The sequence below is a fragment of the Oncorhynchus clarkii genome, chromosome 2, assembly GCF_045791955.1.
Source record: "Oncorhynchus clarkii lewisi isolate Uvic-CL-2024 chromosome 2, UVic_Ocla_1.0, whole genome shotgun sequence".
Lineage (NCBI taxonomy): Eukaryota > Metazoa > Chordata > Actinopteri > Salmoniformes > Salmonidae > Oncorhynchus > Oncorhynchus clarkii.
In genome coordinates, this window is record NC_092148.1 from 18,910,260 (window position 1) to 18,928,679 (window position 18,420).

The following is an 18,420-nucleotide window of genomic DNA, read 5'->3' on the forward strand; positions in this document are numbered from 1 at the left end:
CAAAATCAATAGTGGACTGACGCATGTACAGTTGCATTTGATTGGAGATATTGATCTGGAACTTGTTGTTGTTACGTAACGTGATGATGCTCAATGAACCGTGACCATGGCGACTGACGACTGGCTGAATGGCAGGCAGAGTAGTTGCATTTTTACTTGGAAAACAACCGTCTCAACAGCATTCGGCGTCACATATTTACATAAATGAATCAATAGTGATCTTGTTGAGTTTTCACTCCTCAGCCACTTGTCTTGTGCCTTCAGTATGTGGGTGAATGCTTGAAGGTTTCATAAACGACAAGATCATATCAAAGAAGGCTATTTCTGATGTGAAAATTGAGCAGCTGACGTTCAAAGCTGATAGAATTCTAACAAGGTCAAAGGCCAGATATCATTCAATTGTTTTGTCTGTTTAATTGATTAGTTTAATATCAACTTCATATCTATAAACTGTACATTGTCTTTGCAGAGTTGTCATTTATTTTCTCCTAAAAAACAGCTGCTGTTGTTGCTGTTATGACAAGCATTGGTCTTCAGATTCAAAGGTATTTCATTCCACACAAGTCACCGCCAGGCAGCCTGTCAATCACTTTCTCGATGACCTCACCTTAGCGTCCTCTCCTCTGTAACCGAGCAACCTCAGCCCAGTTCTAGCATCTCCTCCTCCCCCATGGTCGTGGTGGACCATTAAGAGTGCACAATAGGCCTTTTCTGGATGGCCCTACACTACACAACAAGATGAGCTCCTGATTGACTCAGTGAGCGGGGAACTTCCTGTCTCGATGGGCGGTCCCATTATGTGTCTATCACCTGGAAGGACCTCCCCCCGTTACACGGCAGTGTTTGGCAGACTTCCTGTAACACACACACAGCCCCCATACAGATCTACTGATTATTTCCCCACACTCCCCTCTTCCTTCTCCGTCCTCCACCCATCCTCCTATGTTCCCCCATCATCATCCCTATCTCTGGTAGTAGAGACCCTCCAGAGTGATCAGGTGACTGTTGTCTCCCACAGTGATGATGACATTTTGATGTGGTGATTTTAGCATCCTTCAAGCAGGGGGCATTACCTGCCTGTGGTGTGTGTGTGTGTATTTTTGTGTGTGTGTTTGTGTGTGTGTGTGTGTGTGTGTGTGTTCAGCACCTGCCTGTGGTGTCTCGAGCATCAAAGCTACAGTGCCTTGCGAAAGTATTCGGCCCCCTTGATCTTTGCGACCTTTTGCCACATTTCAGGCTTCAAACATAAAGATATAAAACTGTATTTTTTTGTGAAGAATCAACAACAAGTGGGACACAATCATGAAGTGGAACGACATTTATTGGATATTTCAAACGTTTTTAACATATCAAAAACTGAAAAATTGGGCGTGCAAAATTATTCAGCCCCCTTAAGTTAATACTTTGTAGCGCCACCTTTTGCTGCGATTACAGCTGTAAGTCGCTTGGGGTATGTCTCTATCAGTTTTGCACATCGAGAGACTGACATTTTTTCCCATTCCTCCTTGCAAAACAGCTCGAGCTCAGTGAGGTTGGATGGAGAGCATTTGTGAACAGCAGTTTTCAGTTCTTTCCACAGATTCTCGATTGGATTCAGGTCTGGACTTTGACTTGGCCATTCTAACACCTGGATATGTTTATTTTTGAACCATTCCATTGTAGATTTTGCTTTATGTTTTGGATCATTGTCTTGTTGGAAGACAAATCTCCTCCGTCTCAGGTCTTTTGCAGACTCCATCAGGTTTTCTTCCAGAATGGTCGTGTATTTGGCTCCATCCATCTTCCCATCAATTTTAACCATCTTCCCTGTCCCTGCTGAAGAAAAGCAGGCCCAAACCATGATGCTGCCACCATCATGTTTGACAGTGGGGATGGTGTGTTCAGCTGTGTTGCTTTTACGCCAAACATAACGTTTTGCATTGTTGCCAAAAAGTTCAATTTTGGTTTCATCTGACCAGAGCACCTTCTTCCACATGTTTGGTGTGTCTCCCAGGTGGCTTGTGGCAAACTTTAAACAACACTTTTTATGGATATCTTTAAGAAATGGCTTTCTTCTTGCCACTCTTCCATAAAGGCCAGATTTGTGCAATATACGTGTCACGTTCTGACCTTTATTTCCGTTGTATTGTATTTATTTAGTATGGTCAGGGCGTGAGTTGGGTGGGCAGTCTATGTTTGTTTTTCTATGTTTTGGGGCATTTCTATGTTTTCGGCCTAGTATGGTTCTCAATCAGAGGCAGGTGTCATTAGTTGTCTCTGATTGAGAATCATACTTAGGTAGCCTGGGTTGCACTGTTTGTTTGTGGGTGATTGTCTATGTTAGTGGCTTGTGTCAGCACAGGTCTCATTTTGTAGCTTCACGGTCGAATTTGGTTTTTGTTTTTGTTACTCTTTTGTATAGTGTTCAGTCTTTCTTTATTAAAGATTTTACCATGGACACTTACCACGCCGCATATTGGTCCTCTGATCCTTCTCGCCTCTCCTCTTCAGACGAAGAGGAGGACGACCGTGACAATACGACTGATTGTTGTCCTATGGACAGAGTCTCCCACCTCAGCTGTAGATCTCTGCAGTTCATCCAGAGTGATCATGGGCCTCTTGGCTGCATTCTATGAGAATTAGTCGTCTAGGACCTCCGGAACAGAGAGTTAAAGGAGCAGGTTTCTGGGGGTGATAAAATAGCTTCAAGGTATAATGTACAGACAAAGGTATGGTAGGATGTGAATACAGTGGAGGTAAACCCAGGCATTGAGTGATGATATAGAGAAGCTAAGCTCTGTTTTCCTCTCTGCAGGTGAACTGTCTCTGTGATAACTCTGACAGATGTTTACCCGAAGGAGGGATGGGATAATGTGAAGGAGGAGGAGAAGAAAAAGAAGGAGGAGAATACAAGAAGCTTATGTTGGAAAGGAGTGATGAGACACGGGTAGAAAGAGAGAGATAGGAGAGGCGAATGAGAGGGAGAGAGAGGAGAGGAGAGAGGAGCGAGGGAGGGAGGGAGAGAAAGAGAGTGATCAGTAAGAGGGCAGAGAGAGGGGAGAGGAGAGAGACAGTGATCAGTAAGTGGGCAGAGAGAGAGAGAGAGAGAGCGATTGGAGAGGCAGAGAAGAGAGCGACAGTGATCAGTAAGAGGACAGAGAGATGGGAGAGGAGAGAGACAGTGATCAGTAAGAGGGCAGAGAGAGAGAGATGGGAGAGGAGAGAGACAGTGATCAGTTAGAAGGCAGAGAGAGAGATATGGGAGAGGGAGAGGAGAGAGAGTGATCAGTAATAGGGCAGAGAGAGAGAGAGATGGGAGAGGGAGAGGAGAGAGACAGTGATCAGTACGATGGTGGAGAGAGCGAAGGGGTGGGGACAGTGTACGGAACACACTGTTAAGCTGCCAATGAGGCAACAGAGCTCTGGCTTTGGGGATTCTTTCTCTATTCTATCCTCTCACTCTATCCTATCTATCCTCTTCTCCTCTTTCTCTTCCCCTAAATCCCTCTCTGTTCCACTGTAGTGTCTTTCATCAGAGTAGACATGTTTCAGCTGTGGTACCTAACAACCCATTTCTCTCTTTCCCTCCCTCTCTTAGATTGCAGTCCAGTGAATCAAAGAGAAGACCCAGAAGAGACAGACCACAGTACAGTAGCCTGCTATTATTTCCCAGTTCTGCATACAGGTAGGACTGGTAAACAACTGTGAAAAGGTTAGTATGTTCAGCTCCATGTAAGAGTACTCCATTTTCACCACAAACACCGTATTCCACCTTTATAATGAAATAAACAGGATGAGAACAATACTATTTGGAGATATGGATAGCTATAGATCATGCTATGACATCATCTCAATGGAATATATCTGATATACATTACTGTAGACGTTGACCCTCTGGTAAGTACTGTAGATGCTGGTCTCCAATGCCTGTAGTACGGTCAGTGTTACAGTACAGTTCAAACCCAAAGACCCAACTGGCTAATACTTCTGGGAACGCCTGGCGAAGCAGACCTGACAGACTTGACGGGGGTTTGGGGGTTGTCAAGTCAATGGGAGAGGTGAAAAATATGTCCTCAGTTATTCATTTTCTCAAAATCTAAATACAAAACCTAGATTGGAGAGAATGTCTTCAGTAGCTAAAACTGTTGTTACTCCAACCTTGTGAAAGTGACAAACTGACATGTTTACATTTTTGTCAAAATTAACTTTATATTGAAGGAGCTTCTTTGATTCGATGGCCTGCACATGCGCAGTTCAGCGCGACACGGACATTAGACCCGATGACTTGTTTCTACGCATGAGCTATGCTAGCTAACATCGCCTACAAGCTGTTTCTAGGCCTCTTTATTTAAATTATCTTCGGTAATATCTGCAGCACCACCAGACTGACTGCAGACCTGACCTTCATCTGGCCTTACACAAGACTTCCCACAATGCAGTCCTTTTCAGGAAGGAGCATTGTATCAGCTCTGTGCTTTCAGGAGTACACTTGTGTTTACTGAAGCTGTATGTGTGTATGTATGTACTGTATGTATGTTTATGCCCTATAATTAACCCACAACGTTGCCCAGTGGGAGAGTCAAAGCAAGTACAGGTCAGAAAAATACATTAGCAAGAAGATATGACAGTATTCATCCCTTCATTCCTATGCTGTGCTGAAATAGAGTCCATATGGAACAAGTTAAACATGTTCTTTCCTTACTCAGCGTTTCCTTCATTTGTGCTGCTTTTCTTCTACGCCTTTCTTCCATCTCTACGTCCTGTGCTGAGGTGGTCATTTTGTTAGGCATAAAATCCCAGATAAAGACAGCTATAAAAAGCCTGACTGGTTTCTGGTGAGAGTAGGGGAAATGTGCTTGCTCTGCTGGGTTCAGGAGTCAATTCAGCTAGCCACTTTTAGCTGGTGAAGAGGCGATACTATTTAGCAACAGTCTGTAACAACCTAAACTTAACAGGAGAATTGCAACCCTCAGCTCCAAAATATTCAGTATTCTCCCAGTGTTGTAATTAAAGTTAATATTTTGTACCTTCATCTTTTTTTATAGTTTGTTTGTTTTTAGTCCTGAAAAGCTTCTACCCCAGCCTAGACTGCCAAGCTTCTCCTATTTGCCCCCCCCCTCTCACTCTACTCTCTCATTCCTCTCTTTCCTCTCATCACCCTCTTTTGTGCATGTCTGTGGTTGAACCGAGGCTTTGTACCTCCTCTTTCCCAAGATAAATCACATTCCCTAACTAGCCAGTTAATCAACCCTTTGTGGCCCACGACCCTGTAACTCTTATCACTCTCATGCCATTCTCAGTGTGTGTGTGTGTGTGTGTGTGGTCCGTTTGGGCCTCTTCTTCTAATATATGGCAGACAGGACTGCTCCAAAGACCTCTTTAACAAGGGATTCTGTCAGAATAGACCTATTCCTCTGACTTCCTCCTTTCTCCACATTCACTGACCCATCGAACCCTCTAACCACACACATTTCCCCTCTAACACACACATTTCCCCTCTAACACACACATTTCCCCTCTAAACACACACATTTCCCCTCTAACCACACACATTTCCCCTCTAACCACACACATTTCCCCTCTAACCACACACATTTCCCCTCTAACCACACACATTTCCCCTCTAACACACACATTTCCCCTCTAACACACACATTTCCCCTCTAACACACACATTTCCCCTCTAACCACACACATTTCCCCTCTAACAACACACATTTCCCCTCTAACAACACACATTTCCCCTCTAACACACACATTTCCCCTCTAACACACACATTTCCCTTCTAACCACACACATTTCCCCTCTAACACACACCTTACTCTGCACTGATTGTACTTGTAAAGTGCTTTTTCTGGACTGACCAAACAGGTGCAGCTAATTAATAGTGAAGGAGAGATGGGAGAGAACTCCTTTATTTCAGCTTTAATGGGTGGCTAATGCAGGCAGTCCCTCAGCAGTCGGAAGGCCGTTCACAGCACCTTATAGTATAAGAGATAGGGTCAATAAACATAATGCACTAGGCTGACCCCTGACCTTTATTTACCCCCCCCCCCCCCCCCCCACACACACACAGTGTCCACTCTCTCTTGTCCTTTCTCCTCTACATCCTTTCTTTCTTCTCCCGCTCTCCTCTGTGTTCCCTCTTCTCCTCTCTCCTCTGTAAGGACGGAATTATTATCAGTCTTACATAAGACCCGATTGACCTTTCACCATATGAAGAACTCAGATGCAATAATTTAATAACCAACGTTTCGACAGACAAGCTGTCTTCCTCAGGTTATAATGACAAACACTGCGGGTCACTAGTTAATACAGTTTCAAAGGACACACAGGTGTTTGTAATCATGGCCGGGTGTGGCTTGATGTCATTAGTTGATTTACACATAAACAGTGCCTACAGGAAAGTATTCAGACCTCTTGACTTTTTCCACATTTTGTTACATTATAGCCTTGTTCTAAAATGTATAAAAAAACTAAAAATACTCAGAAATCTACACAATACTCCATAATGACAAAGTGAAAATAGGTTTTTAGAATATTTTTCACATTTGATTAAAAATAAGAAACAGAAATACCTTATTTACACAAGTATTCAACCCTTTGCTACAAGACTTGAAAATTGAGCTCAGGTGCATCCTGTATCCGTTGATCATCCTTGAGATGTTTCTACAACTTGATTGGAGTCCACCTGTGATAAATTCAATTCATTGAACATGATTTGGAAAGGCACAGTTGACAATTTGACAGTGCATGTCAGAGCAAAAACCAAGCCATGAGGTTAAAGGAATTGTCCGTAGAGCTCCGAGACAGGGTTGTGTCGAAACACAGATCTGGGGAAGGGTACTAAAACATTTCTGCAGCATTGAAGGTCCCCAAGAACACAAAAGCCTACATCATTCTTAAATGGAAGAAGTTTGGAACCATTAAGACTCTTCCTAGAGCTGGTCGCCAAACTGAGCATTCGGGGGAGAAGGGCCTTGTTCAGGGATGTGACCAAGAACCCAATGTTCACTTTGACAGAGCTCTGGAGTTCCTCTGTGGAGATGGGAGAAACTTCCAGAAGGACAACCATTTCTGCAGCACTCCACCAATCAGGCCTTTATGGTAGAGTGGCTAGATGGAAGCCACTCCTCAATGAAAGGCACATGACAGCACGCTTGGCGTTTGCCAAAAGGCACCTAAAGACTCTCAGACGATGAGAAAAAAGATTATCTGGTGAAACCAAGAACTCTTTGGCCTGAATGCTAAGCGTCACATCTGGAGGAAACCTTGCACCATCCCTACGGTGAAGCATGATGGTGGCAGCATCATGCTGTGGGCAGAAACTGGGAGACTAATCAGGATCGAAGCAAAGATGAACAGAGCAAAGTACATAGAGATCCTTGATGAAAACCTGCTTCAGAGCGCTCAGGACCTCAGATTTGAGCGAAGGTTCACCTTCCAACAGGACAACGACCCTAAGCACGCAGCCAAGACAACGCAGGAGTGGCTTCGGGACAAGTTTCTGAATGCCCTTGAGTGGCTCAGCCAGAGCCCGGACATGAACCTGATCGAACATCTCTGGAGAGACCTGAAAATAGCTGTGCAGCGATACTCCCCATCCAACCTGACAAAGCTTGAGAGGATCTGCAGAGAAGAATGGGAGAAACTCCCCAAATACAGGTGTGCCAAGCTTGTAGTTTCATACCCAAGAAGACTCGATGCTGTAATCGATGCCAAAGGTCCTTCAACAAAGCAGTGAGTAAAGGGTCTGAATACTTATGTAAATGTGAAATGTCCATTTAAAATTTTTTAAAATTTCTGTTTTTGCTTTGTCATTATGGGGTGTTGTGTGTAGATTGATGAGGAAAACAAAAAAGGTAATCAACTTTATAATAAGGCTGTAACGTAACAAAATTTGGAAAAAGTCAAGGGGTCTGTACAAGGCGCTGTAAATAGAACATATGAAAAGCATGACGGGATAACATACGATCATCGATACAATTAGGTTACATAGGCCTACAAACATTATTTACAATGGATAGTAAAAACACAATAATCACAAGAATGGCTTCAGACTCTACGTTTAGGCCGAAGGGAGCAAGGGTCTTAACAATAAATGATCAAGGTCAGCCCCTCTCCTAGGGAGGGTGACATATTCAATGAAGGGACAAAATAGAGTGGTTGTCTTTCACCATATTCCTGAGTGGATACAGAGCACAGTTGTAAGACCTGAATGGATCTACAGTAGAGTTTAGTTCATCAAAGATGTTCACAGGACAAACCCTGTCTTTGTAGCGCTGCTTCCCATTGAATTAGCTACAAGAGGTTAAGTTACATGCACTTTTATCTGTTATCTGTTCACATACAGGTGGTATAGCTGGTTGAGTGAGACCTATGTACTACAGTATTCTGCTCACATAAAGGCGGTATAGACCTTGGTATGTGAGCGGGCACAAGGACCTCTATACAGAAAGAGAGAGGAGTTTACACAACAGAGGGAAAAGCAATACTCTGCATTCCCAGATCAGATTTAGTTCCCGGCTTGTTTAGCTATGCAAAGTGCTTATATTGACTCATCAACGCTTTCTCCCTAACACTTTGAGGAACCTATTAGCCGAGTCAACAATGGCTGGCTGTCTGGCTGTATACTGAACGCACGGTGTAGAATGGAGATGGGGAGAAGGCTGTCTGAATCCTAAGAACATGTAAGTCATATAGAGGCCTCATCTGGAGTATCATGTTGCATTCTGCTCATTATTCAGGGGGTGTGGAGATGCAGTGTTAGTTGTTGCTCCCCAATTCAAAATGAACACAGTTTAAACACTGAGGATGACCTTGCCCTCAAGCAAACACATGGTCCCAAGGACACTCAAAGTCACATAACAAGTCAGAGATGTGGGAATGAGGAAGGAGAGAGGATAATAAGAGGAGAGAGGATAACGGGTAGGGTGGGGAGAAAGTGAGTCAGGGAATGGGATAAATGGAGGGAACACAAGGGTAGAGAGATTAAATAGAGGAGAGAGAGGAAAGAGAGGGAGAGAACATGGTGATGATCAGTCTTAGGTCACACAAACACAGTGCATTATTCCCCAGAGAGAGAGAGAGAGAGTGAGATGTTCTCTCTTGGGAAAAATATGACAGGTACAATGAAGGAACGGGAGCAGCAGGGTTGAGGACAGTAAAGCCCCTCAGTGGAGTGTGGATAGTCTCTGTGCTCTGGACTTGGAGGTGCACGTAAAGGTTAGATCAGCCTGATTGAGTGTCATCTCTACTGAAGGGCGTTGAGAAGTCAGCTGTGTTCAGGTCCTTATACTGCACCTCACCTCCTGCACACCCTCACCATCCTGATGGGACTTAAGTCATTTCAGAGCTCAATTCATGTTTGATGACTTTATTGATTTTCCTTTGCCTTTTCCCCTCTTTATCCCTCTCCCTCCTCTCCCCTTCACTCCCTCTTTCATCCCTCTCTTCCTCTCCCCATGGTTCCCTGTAAAGTGAAATGTATCTATAGTTGCTGCTTAGACTCCCAGTCCTCTCCCTCTCTTCCTTTAAATGAGAGCACACACCGCCCCAGAAAGCCTTTTATTTTCATTACTTTAGATTAGAGCACACGCTGTGCTGAACAAGAAACACTTTTATTTTAGTCATTCAAAACATCTTTTACCTGAAGTCTTTACTGTGAAATAAAAAAGTGCTGCTTAAACACTTTTAGGATAATTTACAGTATATGATGAATGCTCTCCCCCATAAAAAGGAACAGACACACACACACACACACACACAGTTAAGTTTCAAGTGCACAAGTACAGTGAAAATGCCTTGCAAACTCAAACTCCAACAATGCAATAATCAATAAGAATTTAATTATAGAAAAAAAATATGCGAAAAATTAAGAACACAATAAGTAAGTAAGCATACTATATACAGGGTCAGTTCCTGTACCATATTTACAATGTGCAGGCATACTGGAGTGATAGAGGTAGATATGTACTAGGCAACAGGATATAAGATTAACAGAGTAGCAGCAGCTTGCATGTCAGTGGGTGTGCGGTTGTATGGAGTCAGTATATATGTATGTGCATATTATGTGTGAGAGAGCAAATGATGGAGTGAGTGTGAGTGAGTGTGTAGGGCCCTGTGAGTGTGTAGGTAGGTCCCTGTGAGTGTGTAGGGCCCTGTGAGTGTGCATAGAGACACTGCAAAAATACAAATAAAATGAACATACAAGGTTAACTCAGATAGCTATTTATCAGTCTTATTGCTTGGGAATAGAAGCTGTTCAAGAGCCTATTGGTATCAGACTTGATGCACTGGTACCGCTTGCAGTGCAGAAGCAAAGATAATAGTCTATGGCTTGGGTGGTTGGAGTCTTTAGCTATTTTCCAGGCCTTCCTACCACACCACCTGATATAGATGTCCTGGATGGCAGGGAGCTCGGTCCCAGTGATGGGCTGTCCGCACCACCCTCTGTGGCGACATGCGATAGAGGGCGGTGTTATTGCCATACCAGGCAGTGATGCAGCCAGTCAAAATGCTCTCAATGGCAAAGCTGTTTAACTTTGAGGATTTGTGGGCCCATGGCAAACTTTTTCAAACTGTGTGGGTGAGTGGGAAGAGGTGCTGTCGCGTCTTCTTCATGACGGTGGCCGTGTGTTTGTACCATTGTCCATGGTCCATTATCAGCTCCTTGGTCTTACTGATGTAGAGGGAGAGGTTATTGTTCTGCCACTACACTGCCAGGTCCCTGACCTCCTCCCTGCAGGCTGACTCACTGTCACCGATTATCCGTCCTACCACCGTCGTTTCGTCAGCAAACTTGATGATGGTGTTGGAGTTGTGCATGGTCATGCAGTTGTGGATGAACAGGGAACACAGGAGGGGACTGAGCACACACCACTGTGGGGCCCCTGTGTTGAGGGTCAGCGTGGCGGAGGTGATGTTGCCTACCCTCACCACCTGGGGTCGGCCTATCAGGATGTCCAGGATCCAGTTGCAGACAGAGGTGTTCAGACCCAGAGCCCTAAACTTGGTGATGAGCTTGGAGGGGACAATGGTGTTGAGCCCTGAGCTGTAGTTAATGAACAACATTCTCACATATTCCTCTTATCTAGGTATTTGAGGGCAGTGTAGAGAGCAATTGAGATTGCATGATATATGGATCTGTTGTGGCGGTATGCAAATTGGAGTGGGTCTAGGGTGTCTGGGATGGTGGAGTTAATGTATCAACATCAAATCAAATCAAAAATGCTTCTACACCTGCATTGCTTGCTGTTTGGGGTTTTAGGCTGGGTTTCTGTACAGCACTTTGAGATATCAGCTGATGTACAATGTATGCCATAACCAGCCTCTAAAAGAACTTCATGATTACATAAGTGAGTGCTACGGAGAACATTGAGCATTGTCTGTCATGTCCTGTTTTATATTGTTCGCATACACCATATGTACCTTTATGAACATGAGTATTCAGACCCTTTGCATTGACACTCGAAATTGAGCTGAGGTGCATCCTGTTTCATTGATCATCCTTGAGATGTTTCTACAGCTTGATTGGAGTCCACTTGTGGTAAATTCAATTGACTGGACATGATTTGGAAAGGCACACATCTGTCTATGTAAGGTCCCACAGTTGACAGTGCATGTCAGAGCAAAAAGCAAGCCATAAGGTCAAAGGAATTGTCCGTAGAACCCAGACAGGATTGTGTTGAGGCACAGCTCTGGGAAAGAGTACCAAAACATTTCTGCAGCATTGAATGTCCCCAAGACCACGGTGTCCACCATCATTTTTAAATGTAAGAAGTACGAAACCACCAATACTCTTCCTAGAGCTGACCACCTGGCCAAACTGAGCAATCAGGGGAGAAGGGCCTTGGTCAGGGATGTGACCAAGAACCCAATGGTCACTCTGACAGAGCTCCAGAGATCATCTGTGGACATGGGAGAACTTTCCAGAAGGACAACCATCTCTGCAGCATTCCATGAATCCAGAAGGACACCCTGCTCCAGAGCGGTTGGGACCTCAGACTGGGGCAAAGGTTCACCTTCCAGCAGGACAACGACCCTAAGCACATAGCCAAGACAACGCAGGAGTGGTTTCAGGACAAGTCTCTGAATGTCCTTGAGTGGCCTAGCCAGAGCCCGGGCTTGAGCCCGATCGAACATCTCTGGAGAGACCTGGAATTAGCTGTGCAGCAACGCTCTCCATCCAACCTGACAGAGCTTGAGAGGATCTGCAGAGAAGAATGGGAGAAACTTCCCAAATACAGGTGTGCCAAGCTTGTAGCGTCATACCCAAGAAGACTCGATGCTACAATTGCTGCCAAAGCTCCTTCAACAAAGTACTGAGTAGAGGGTTTGTCATTATTGGGTATTGTGTGTAGATTGATGAAAAAAACTTGAATCACTTTTAAAATAAGCTGCAACATAACAAAATGTGGAAAAAGTCAAGCGGTCTGAATACTTTCTGAAGGCACTGCACAGTCCTTTTAAACTCTCTGTATGGGTTTAGGTGTGTAGAATCCATGTATCCAACCCCTAAGTCTACATACATTCTCCAAGAATGCTAAAGAAGTATCAACTGCCTGGGCACACCCATTTAAATGAAATTATGTTGAACCAATGTGGAATGGACTTGAATTGACCTCTGTGCTCAGTGGGAAGATGTTCTGAGAATGAACAAGATGTTCTAAAATCCTCACATTGACATTGGTTTAATAGAACCAAGACATTCCAATGACATTGGATGTTAGCTATTATTTGACAAGGCTGCCATTATGTACAAAACAAATAACAACATTTCTTTCTCAGGCAGTGAGATTTAAAGTGGCTATCCTTTTGTTGGCAACCCGTCTATGATCGTTATCATACAATGCAGGGGTTCTCAAACTTTTTGGGGGCAGGGACCCCTTTTGTGATAGCAAATTCATCAGGGACCCTTCATAAAAATACATACAAGAAGTTTTACTATGACTTTGGCATTGCATGGTCAGATGAACCAAGTCCTGGGCAATGGGAACAAACATAGTAAAGGCCCGCCTCTTGACCTCGGAGAGAAGATTTAGCAGTTTAAGCTAATTTCCTGAAATTCTACACATTTTGTCATGAGGCAGAGAGAAAACATTGCGGGGTTTAAACCTTGAAGCTAGAGTCCTTCATTGAAACAATAAAGCGTATCAACCCATCTCTGTTTGGTAAAAAGACAACTGAACTAAGCTCATGAGGCATTTATTTATAAGTTATATTCTTTAAGAATCAAATGGGTATATGATGGTTTTCCATACCAAAAATACATGTACAGTGCTTTCATTTTGTTGTGTTACAGCCGGAATTCAAAATGGATGAAATTAATATTTGTTCTCACCCATCTACACACAATACCCCATAATGATTTAACACATGTATTAAAAAAGAAATAGAAATACCTAATTTACATAAGTATTCACACCCCTAAGTCAATACATCCCCTTTGGCAGCGATTATAGATGTGAGTATTTCTGGGTAAGTCTCTAAGAGCTTCGCACACCTGGATTGTACAATATGTGCACACTATAATTTCAAAAAGTTTTCAAGCGCTGTCATCTTGGTGGTTGATCATTGCTAAACAGCCATTTTCAAGTCTTGACATAGATTTTCAAGTGGACTCCAGTGTGTATTTGGCCTTGTATTTTGTGTTATTGTCCTGCTAAAAGGTGAATTTGTCTCCCAGTGTCTGTTGGAAAGAAGACAGAACTGGGTTTTCCTCTAGGATTCTGTCTGTGCTTAGCTCTATTCCGTTTATTTTATCCTAAAAAAATCTCCCTTCTCCTTGCCGATGACAAGCATATCCATAACAAGATGCAGCCACCACCATGCTTAAAAATATGAAGAGTGGTACTCAGTGATGTGTTGTCTTGGATTTTCACCAAACATAGCGTTTTGTATTCAGGACCATTTTGTATTTTGTTTTCTCCTATTGCAGCCATCAAACTCTGTAACTGTTTTAAAGTCACCATTGGTTTCATGACGAAATCCCTGAGCAGTTTCCTTCCTCTCCAGCAGTTAGGAAGGATGCATGCATCTTTGTTTTACCCATCTACCAATAGGTGCCCTTCTTTGAGAGGCATTGGAAAACCTCCCTGGTTGTTGTGGTCGAATCTGTGTTTAAAATTCACTGCTCGACTGAGGGACCTCACAGATCATTGTATTAGTGTTACAGAGGTGAGATAGTCATTCAAAAATCATGTTAACACAGTGTGAGTCCATGCAACTTATTATGTGACTTGTTAATCATATTTGTATTAATTAACTTGAATACTTATTGACTTGAGACATTTCAGCTTTTCAGATTTAATGAATTTGTAAACATTTAGAAAAAATCATTCCACTTTTACATTATGGGGTAACGTTTGTAGGCCAGTGACACAACATCTCAGGCTGTAACAACAAAATGTGGAAAAAGTCAAGGGGTGTGAATACTTTCTGAAAGCACCATAGCAACTAAGGATTATACATTTAAATTACAGTGCATGTATGTTTAAAAAAACATGGGGAATACAAGAAGTATGAAGTAGAAAAATGTAGAATTGCTGGAGCACTGTGTATACCAATATCCCTGTGAGTCTCCCAGGCCCATGTTGTAGATTGATAATATGACATTGTATAGTATTGTAATAAATACTATAAACCTATTCCACAGATCTCTTGGCCAAACTTAATTGAATCTGTTATTGTTAGCATTTTTTTGTGTGTCTAACAGGTAGCGACTTTATCCAGCTCTGTTCTGTTAAGCAACCAGTCCTTAGAGACTTTCTTTCCACTCAATATACACTGCTCAAAAAAATAAAGGGAACACTTAAATAACACAATGTAACTCCAAGTCAATCACACTTCTGTGAAATCAAACTGTCCACTTAGGAAGCAACACTGATTGACAATACATTTCACATGCTGTTGTGGAAATGGAATAGACAACAGGTGGCTCTGCCAGAGCCCTGCAAAATGACCTCCAGCAGGCCACAAATGTGCATGTGTCTGCTCAAACGATCAGAAACAGACTCAATGAGGGTGGTATGAGGGCCCAAAGTCCACAGGTGGGGGTTGTGCTTACAGCCCAACACCGTGCAGGACGTTTGGCATTTGCCAGAGAACACCAAGATTGGCAAATTCGCCACTGGCGCCCTGTGCTCTTCACATATGAAAGCAGGTTCACACTGAGCACATGTGACAGACGTGACAGTCTGGAGACGCCGTGGAGAACGTTCTGCTGCCTGCAGCATCCTCCAGCATGACCGGTTTGGCGGTGGGTCAGTCATGGTGTGTGGTGGCATTTTTTTGGGGGGCCGCACAGCCCTCCATGTGCTCGCCAGAGGTAGCCTGACTGCCATTAGGTACCGAGATGAGATCCTCAGACCCCTTGTGAGACCATATGCTGGTGTGGTTGGCCCTGGGTTCCTCCTAATGCAAGACAATGTTAGACCTCATGTGGCTGGAGTGTGTCAGCAGTTCCTGCAAGAGGAAGGCATTGATGCTATGGACTGGCCCGCCCGTTCCCCAGACCTGAATCCAATTGAGCACATCTGGGACATCATGTCTCGCTCCATCCACCAACGCCACGTTGCACCACAGACTGTCCAGGAGTTGGCAGATGCTTTAGTCCAGGTCTGGGAGGAGATCCCTCAGGAGAACATCCGCCACCTCATCAGGAGCATGCCCAGGCGTTGTAGGGAGGTCATATAGGCACGTGGAGGCCACGTTACATAAGGACATTACATAAAAGTTGGATCGGCCTGTTGTGTGGTTTTCCACTTTAATTTTGAGTGTGACTCCAAATCCAGACCTCCATGGGTTGATAAATTTGATTTCCATTGATAATTTTTGTGTGATTTTGTTGTCAGCACATTCAACTATGTAAAGAAAAAAGTATTTAATAAGAATATTTCATTCATTCAGATCTAGGATGTGTTATTTTAATGTTCCCTTTATTTTTTTGAGCAGTGTAGTTCCGACCAATGTCCCATATGCCAGAGTTTAATGTGTTAATGTTCAAAATAATAATCTTGAAAATAAGACCCAGCCGAGGGACATTGTCTGTCATTCCTCCTACTAAAAGTTCTGACCCGGGAGAGATATAACACCCAAATGCATCTCCCTCCCTCCCTCCCTCCCTCCCTCCCTCCCTCCCTCCCTCCCTCCCCTCCGTTTTGCTCAGATTTAAGCTTTATTAAGCATTATTATAAATACTTGAAATGAAATGTCTTTTTGGACTTTTCTTTTGCCAACGTAAGCTTGTGCCAAGACAAAGAACACAAATACATTGCATTATGAGCTCCCATGAAAATAAGAGAGAGCCTAATACTCAACAACAACAACCTCCAACATATTACATCATTTTAGAGATGTTTCCTTCACCCTTTCACAGCTTTACACATAATGTCAAGTGGAAGAGAGAGAGAACACTCACTGCACTCTCTCTCATCGATATGGATTTCCTGACATTTCAAACATGGATTTGTAATCTGGGTTTCCCAGCTTCCGCATTGCGAAAGGTGCACCTTATGGCGTGAGCAACGTTACGCTAGCGAGGGCTTCCTGTTTCTTACCAGAGACACAAGGACAAAGACAAGGTTACATCTGCTGCTGCCGCTCCACTGACCCTCCTCACCACTAGCTCTCCTTCAATTATTTCCTCCTCTCTCTCTCTCTCTTTCTCTCACTATACCTCCGTCTATATGTTTTCCATTCCATAATGAGTGCTCTCTCTCTTTGTCACACACTGTCTATGACAGGAACAGGAAGACATCTGTTGTGGACAAACAGAAATGCACTCAGATAAATGAGACGGCCAGATAGAGTAACACAGAAATAGAGCAATGCTATCAAGCTAGTACAGACAGAGAGACATAGTAGACAAAGAAATAGATGGAGAGAGACTGAGTGAAAGGCAACCAAAGAAAAGAGAAAGAGAGAGAGACAGGCTTCCACAGACAGACACACGTTGATGTAAGAGGAATCCAGAGAGAATACATTCCTTCATCCATACACCAGGGGCCTCATTTCTAAACGTTGCCATACACACAAAATATGCCACAAAGCATGCGTGCACTAGTTTTCACACTAAACATGCGTGCACTAGTTTTCACACTAAACATGCGTGCACTAGTTTTCACACTAAACATGCGTGCACTAGTTTTCACACAGAACATGCGTGCACTAGTTTTCACACTAAACATGCGTGCACTAGTTTTCACACTGAACATGCGTGCACTAGTTTTCATACTGAACATGCGTGCACTAGTTTTCACACTAAACATGCGTGCACTAGTTTTCACACTAAACATGCGTGCACTAGTTTTCACACTAAACATGCGTGCACTAGTTTTCACACTAAACATGCGTGCACTAGTTTTCACACAAAACATGCGTGCTCTAGTTGTCACACAAAAGTTGGCATTTATAAAAACTGAACTTGATGTGAGAATGTACTTACCCTCCTGTAAACTTTAGACACACGCGTATGCACAGTTTTTTGCGTTGCAAGAAGTAGCCTAGTAGCCTTGGGCAAATGGGGAATACTGTATATGATGACTTATTCATAACAGAAAAACAGTTGACTAAATATAATAACAAGATGCAATCATTTGCTGTTAGTGAGAAGAGTGAAAATCCATTATTTGTCATGTCTCTCGTCAGAATGAGGATCGGACCAAAGCGCAGCGTAGTAGGTGTTCATGATTTTTTATTTACCAAAACACTCAAACAAAATAAACAAGAGGGAAAACCGAAACAGTTATGTAAGGTGCATGAACTGTACAGAAAACAACTACCCACAAAACACAGGTGGGAAAAAAGCTGCCTAAGTATGATTCCCAATCAGAGACAACGATAGACAGCTGTCCCTGATTGAGAACCATACCCGGCCAAAACATAGAAATAAAGAAACTAGAATGCCCACCCTGGCCTAATCAAAATAGAGAATAAAAGCGGCCAGGTTGTGACATTATTTTATCTTTGCATTCTAAAACAACTATATATTTTCATGATCATTGCTGAATACATGTTCTAACTGTGATGGTTTCATACTTGTGAAATAGCCTATGTGCCTACAACAAGTTAGGATAGGCTACCATTCATCCCATCTCTAATTGAATTGGGAACACTTCATGGTAGTAATCAGATAAGCTAGGGGTATTTAAAGCATTTTTCTCTATACACTCCCATCCGACGCGCAGTTTAGTGGTACAACAGACTGTTCACCTTTTCCATTGACGTCTGAATACCGTCATGTCAAATTTCTCTCGTAACCTAGATGCAAGCAGTAGAATCAGACACAAAAACAGATAGCAATAAACGTTATGGAACAGCGGGGACTGTGAAGAGACACAGGCACAGACACACATACACATGATAAGACATGCACGATACACACAGGTACACATGGGATGTTGTATTGTAAATATGTGATAGAGGAGTAGTGGCCTGAG